Source organism: Lactuca sativa, chromosome 8, assembly GCF_002870075.4.
Source record: "Lactuca sativa cultivar Salinas chromosome 8, Lsat_Salinas_v11, whole genome shotgun sequence".
Lineage (NCBI taxonomy): Eukaryota > Viridiplantae > Streptophyta > Magnoliopsida > Asterales > Asteraceae > Lactuca > Lactuca sativa.
In genome coordinates, this window is record NC_056630.2 from 58314766 (window position 1) to 58321850 (window position 7085).

A 7085-nucleotide genomic window follows, 5' to 3' on the forward strand; every position below is an offset into this window, starting at 1 on the left:
TAACGAAGTCTGAATGTCGAAGTCCTTAGTATTTTTTGTGTACTTTCAGTTCTCCTATAAATAGGAGTTGTACTATGAGATAGATAGAACTTTTTATGTATTTTTCTGTCTAAAGCTCTCTGTGTACTTTGAAAGTATAATCGAGCTGAATCAAGATCTTATTTACTCCTCTGTGTTCATATACTTTGATTACTCTGATTTCTTTCATACACTCGATTAATCACTTCTACAATTGGTATCAGAGCAGGAATCATTGTTGCTATTGATCTGATTTTCATTTTGAATCATAAGTTTTTGAGTCGCGATTTTGATTCTAAAATTTTCGCACTTTTTGGTTCTGAAAATCATCTCTGATCTTCAGTTGTGATTTGATTATGCAATTGATTTGTTTAGTCGAGTGATCGATTTGAAATTTTGGATCAATTCATGAAATCATCTGTGAAATTCATCAAGTTTTTCTGAAAATCACGTCCGTACTTTCATGGCGAGCTTTAACATGAATACAATGACCTCTTTTTCTCATCTGCTAGGATCTTCAACGAAGATTCCTATGCTAATTCTGGATTATGATGATCAGTGGGTTGATCGAATGGAGGATTATCTAAATGGACTGGATGAGGAGCTGTGGAATTGCATTTCTGGAAATATTCATTCTCCTTCTAATGTTCAGACCATTGGTTCATCTGCTTCAACTCAAGCTGTTAGTGATCAATCCATGAGGCTGAGGAACAATGAGAAAAGATGCATGAGGGAACTGCGAGGTGCATAGTCACCTATTGTTTACAACTATGTGCGTGGTTGTAAAACTGCTAAAGATAATTGGAATACTCTCAAAGAGAAGTTTCTAGGAAGTGAGAAGAAGAAGATTAATTCTGTGAAGCAATGCTTGGTTGAGTTGAAAGATTTCAAACAAAAAGATGGTGAATCCATTGAAGGATACTATGATTGTTTGAACGAACTCATCTACAAATGCAATCGTTATAGAATCACAAGGTCAACCATGGAATTCAATCTCACATTCATTATGGGACTTTGTAAGGAATGGAGGAGTGTTAGCATGATGGTGAAAAATCAGCGAAGTTTTGATAATTCAACCTTGAATGATCTATATAACTTATTAAAGACTCACGAAGGAGAAGTTAATAAAATAGTTGAGGAGGCAAAAATGAGTCTGGGAGGTCCACTAGCTTTGGTTTCGAAATTTGTTGAGAAGGAGACACTTAAGAAAGAGGATTCAGATGAAGAAGGATTTTTGATGAATTTGGATGATGAGGCTGTTGCTTTTTCCTCTGACAACAGAGTAAAGAAGTTTTTCAAGAAACCTTTTAATCCAAACTCAAAATCAAATGATGGTAAAGGAAGTTTTGTCAACAAAAGCTATGAGTGATGATAAGAAAAAGGTCGAAAAAAATGATGTGAAGGCTGATGTTGCAAAAGTCGAAAAAGAAGCTCAAAGGTGACTCTGGAATCGATTGTCATTATTGCCACAGTGCAAATCACAGGGCTAATGACTGTATACTTCGAAAGAAAGATGAAAAGAAAAACAAGGTGAAAGACGAAGCATACTATGTTGAACGTCTAGAGGAGGTTAGAGCAAGAGCTAAGGGAATGTCTTTGGTTGCTAGAGGTGAAGGTGAAGACGAAGGAACTTATCAAATATGGTCATCTGGATCAGATGATTAGGAGATGCGTAATCGTACGCATGGAGCAATGTATGCAAAGTTCGAGGAAAAAGATGAAGAAGTGGTGACGGGTCATTTTTTCGTGACCAAGAGTGGAGATAAATTACCAATGACTACCAAGGTATGTTCTATTCTTCAATCTTTTAATATTCCTTTACAAGCATATGATTATGAGATAACTGCTTTTGATGATATTGTTGCTTATTTTGATACTCTTGTTGTGTCTGCAAGTATCGAGGCTAAGAAATATAGTATACAATTGCTAGAGACTCAAAAGTTGTTGGATTCGAAAAGAGGGAGGGTTGAGTATCTAGAACTTCAGTTGAAAAATATTAATTGTGATAGGGAAAATTTAAATAATGATGTAAGGATGTTGTTAGCACAAAGAAACATATATTGTAATTCTACTAAACGTCTTTATACGAAATTAACTGCATTGCATCATTCATCTGATATAAGCAAAGAACAACATAGGAAGTTATTACCTTTCCTACCTTACAAAAGAGAAAAGGTTGATATCATATCTTATGACTGTGAAAAAACCATAGCAGAATTTGACAGGGTTCCTGATAATTGATTTGCTTATGGTATTATTAAAATAGATGAATATCTTGATGCTGATGAATTTGTTGAAACTGTGAAGGACACATTAACCAAAAGTGAACAAATAATTTTTTTGAAAAGAACTGAAAATTCGAAATCTGACTCTCAATCTAATTTCGCTGATATCGATGATAATTCTGATAATTTTAGCGAAATCAGTGAAATTGAGGAAGAGGAAAGTGTTGATTGTTCTCAGTTTTCTATCATTAATGTCACATCTAAGTCTAAAGGCAAAGAAATATGCAATGATTTGATGGTTAAGATTGGCACTGAAAAACCCTCTACTTCGAAAGTTTTTGATTTTGATCATGTGAGTGTCAGAGATAGTCAAACTGATACTAGTGATGATGAGGACGAGAATGAGGTTTCGAAAAAATTCAAAGTCAGAAAATAATGATTCGAAAGAAACAAGTATTCCTCGAGTTGTTGTTGATCAAGTGTATGGAGATACTGAAAATTTCGACAAATTGATGACTGAAAAAGTGCTCATTATCTTGAAAAAAAAGATACAGTTGTGTATCCAAATTTCAAGTGAGCTGATGATATCATCTTTCCTAATGAAGTATTTGTCACTAATGGGAATGTTGATAACATTAAACCGAAATTTAACAAGATGGTTGAAGAAGATAACAAGAATACATCAGATGAAGGATTCTTTTCAAATCAAAGCACTGTCGAAAATAATCTCACAAAGAATTCCAACATTTTTCAAAGACAAAAACCACAATGAAAATGGGTTGAAAAACAACAATTTTCAAAAGAAGTTTAAAAGCAAAATGTTGTTGAAACAAATCAAATGGTTAAAATCAATTCGCAAGATTTTAAGAAACTAATTGAGAAATTTTCGAAAGAAAATGGAATTTCGATAAGACAAGCAAGAAAGAATTTTTTTGGAAAGTTGTGGATAATCGTAAGAAACCAAATGATTTGATAAAGAAAATGATTGAAAACAAAGTGTCTAAATTTGTTAACACAATGTCTTCAACAAATTCAGATATTAAGAAAAATCTCGCTCAAACACAAAAGTCTTTGTTAAAATCATTACCATCAGAAAATTCTATGAAGTTTAACTCTCAAACGACCAAATCTTTCTCAAAGAATCTTAATCACCAAGTTCACACAAAGAAGTTTCCTACATCTCAATCATCAAGGAATTTTAGAACCAACAATCAACAAAGGTTTTCACAAAATCATTTTTCAAAACAAAATTCTTTTACACAACCTTCATCATATTTTCAAAATCGATTTTCTTCGAAATCAGGTTTTAAATCAAATGGTGCAAATCGAAAATTTGAAAATGATGGAACAAAACAAAATGTAAAATTCACTCCACAAAAACCAAACTTTCCAAATCCATTTGTGAAACTACCTTCGAAAGTTTCATACATTAAGGGTCATTCAGATATGAACAACATAGATCATTGGCTTGAAGGCAAAGCCAAAATCTTCCAATCTGAAAATTTTTCTCAACAACAAATCAAATATGCCTATGATAAATATTTGAATGAATCTTCAAGTGGAAGTACTTCTTCGAAAGAATCTATTCCGCCTGTTCAAACTTGGAGACCAATTTCGAAAGTAAAGAAAGTTGAGAATCTAACTGAGAGGAAAAAGGCGAATGTCAGTGACAATCCTAAATCTTCGACATTTATGTTTCTGCGCCTTCAACTCATGATGTGGACTTAATTGATAGTTTCAAATCAAAAGTTTGAAATTGGGTCTTAACTTCAAATTTACATTCTGTATTTCAAACTAATCACCAAGGACCCAAACAACCTTGGGTACCTAAATTCTTCCATTAATTGCAGGTATTGTGTGATGAGCAATATGACGAAAAATGGTATATTGATAGTGGTTGCTCACTTCACATGACTGGAAAGAAGGAAAATTTACGAGACTTCAGGAGTTTAGATAATGCAGGAGTCGTGAAGTTTGGAAACAATCACAAATGTCAAGTGAAAGGTTACGGTAAAGTCACGAATGGGAAGTTTACCGTCAACCGAGTTGCTTATGTCGAAGGTTTTCAACATAACTTGATAAGTGTTTCACAACTTGTTGTGAGAACTAGCAATCAAGTAGTGTTCAATGAAGAAGGAAACATTATTTCAAATGTCGAAACAAAAGAGGTTTTGTTAAAATCTAAGAGACATGGTGATATGTTCACTCTTAACATTAAACCAATTGTTGGGAAACCTTCAGTGTGTTTACTTTCGAAAGCTCCATAAGATGTTAGCTGGTTATGGCATCGAAGGCTTTCTCATCTGAATTTTCGAAATCTAAACAAGTTGGTGGTAAATGATCTTGTCCGAGGTTTACCTGTTTTAAAGTTTGACAATGATACTTTATGTGCAGCTTGCGAACAAGGAAAACAACATCGTCAAGGACATCCAATTGTCATAGATTCGAACATTGTTAAACCGTTGGAACTTCTTCATACTGACTTATGTGGACCATCAACCGTTGAAACACTCAACAAGAAACGGTACCTTTAGTCATTATTAATGATTTTTCATGATTCACTTGGGTTTATTTTCTCAGGATAAAATCTGAAGTAGCTCAAACAATGATTGATTTCATCAAGCAAATAGAAACAAGCTAAAGCAAGCAAGTTCGAGAAATCAAGTGTGATAATCGTTCTGAATTTAAGAACAATGTTCTTGATTCGTTCCTAACGAAAAAAGGAATTTCACATAATTTCTCTTCACCATCAACACCAAAACAAAATGGTATGGTTGAAAGACAAAATTGTTCTCTTTGTGAAGCACCAAGAACGATGCTCACATATGTGAATCTTTCTCAATATCTTTGTGCTGAAGCAGTTTCTATAGCGTGTTTTACTCAAAACCAATCATTCATTCATCGTCGTTTCAATATTACTCCTTATGAAATTATCAATAACCGAAAACCTAATGTCAAATTCTTTCATGTTTTTGGTTGCAGGTGTTTTATTATGAATCTCAAGGAAAATCTTTCGAAATTCCAATCTAAGGCTGACGAAGGAATATTCCTGGGATACTCACATAATTCGGTTGCATATCGAGTGTTGAATAAACGAACGAGAAAAGTGGAAGAAACATTTAATCTCACATTTGATGATTATTACATTATAAGAGTTGAAAAGTGCTTTGAACAACAACCAATTATTAATGAATCAAATGATGCCTCTACAAATGATACTACGACATATTTTAATTATGATTTAATTTTTGGAGTTCCTGATAGGGCTGCTGATGCTGAAGTTAATGTCGCGGACAATCGAATATGTGAAGCATCAAATCATTCTAATGATTCTACATTATTACAAGAAAATTTGGATTTACACTCAGCAACGAATTCTGCTAGAATTGGCGAAAGTATGCTAAATGATCAAGTGGAGGGGGAGCACTTACATTCAACTTATCAAGTTGAGGGGGATCATTCTTTCGAGGGGGAGAATAGGAGAATGGATGGTAATGTCGAGGGGGAGCATCAAGATGATAATAATGTCGAGGCGGAGCATATTGATACAAATATGTCGAATGTGAATCAAACTGAAATTTTTCTTGACTCAAATGATAATTTTTCTGTTGCGGGTTCCGAAAATGATGAAATGTATGAAGATGCACCATTGGATATTGATCCAACATATCCACCACTAGAAAAATGGACACGAAATCATCCAAAAGAACAAGTCATTGGAAATCCACAAGATGGAGTATTGACAAGAGCTCAAATTCATGCAAAGAATGATGTACTTAATGCTCATCAAGAGTTTTGCATGTTTAATGTCTTCATTTCGAAAATTGAGCCTAAAACAGTTAAGGTTGCAATGGAACACTCATATTAGGTTATTGTTATGCAATCTGAACAAGCTTAATTCGAAAGAAACAAGGTTTGTAGATTAATTCCTAAACCAGAAGATGTTTCAATTGTTGGTTTAAAATGCATTTTTAAAAGTAAAATCGACAAAGATGGAAATATTGTTCGAAATAAAGCTAGGCTTGTAGTTAAAGGTTATTCGCAACAAGAAGGTATCGATTATGAAGAAACCTTTGCTCTTGTTGCAAGACTCGAGGTTGTTCGAATATTTTTAGCCTATGCAACTCACAAGGATTTCAATGTATATCAAATGGATGTTAAATGTGCTTTTCTTAACGGTGAACTTGAAGAAACAGTTTACGTTGAACAACCTCCATGTTTTGTAAATGAAGAGTAGACTGATCATTGTTATATTTTAGATAAAGTTGTTTATGGGTTAAAAAAAGCACCAAGAGCATGGTATGTAACTCTTACTAATTTCTTAAAACAATCGAAATTTAAACAAGGATCAGTTGATCCCACTTTATTTAGAAAGAAAGTTGGGGATCATTTAATGCTTGTTCAAATTTATGTTAAGGATATTATTTTGGCTCTACTGACCCTGCTTTGTCTAGTGAATTCAAAAGTTTAATGAAAAGTCAGTTTGAGATGAGTATGATGGGGAAGATTAATAATTTTATGGAGTTAATATTCGTCAAAGCAGAGAAGGCATCTTCATTAATCAAGAAAAATACACCAAGAATTTGTTTTAAAAGTTTGGATTGATGAATAGCACAAAGTTAAGAGTACCAATGGTGGTTGGAACAAGACTTACACCTTCGTTAGATAAACTTGCTGTTGATCTTACTTTATACAGGAGCATGATAGGTTCGTTGCTTTATCTTACTGCAAGTCGATCTAATATCATGTTTTCTTTTTGTAATTGTGATAGGTATCAAGCAAATCCCAGAGAACCTCACCTAACTGCAGTGAAAAACATCTTTCGTTATCTCAAAGGAACAA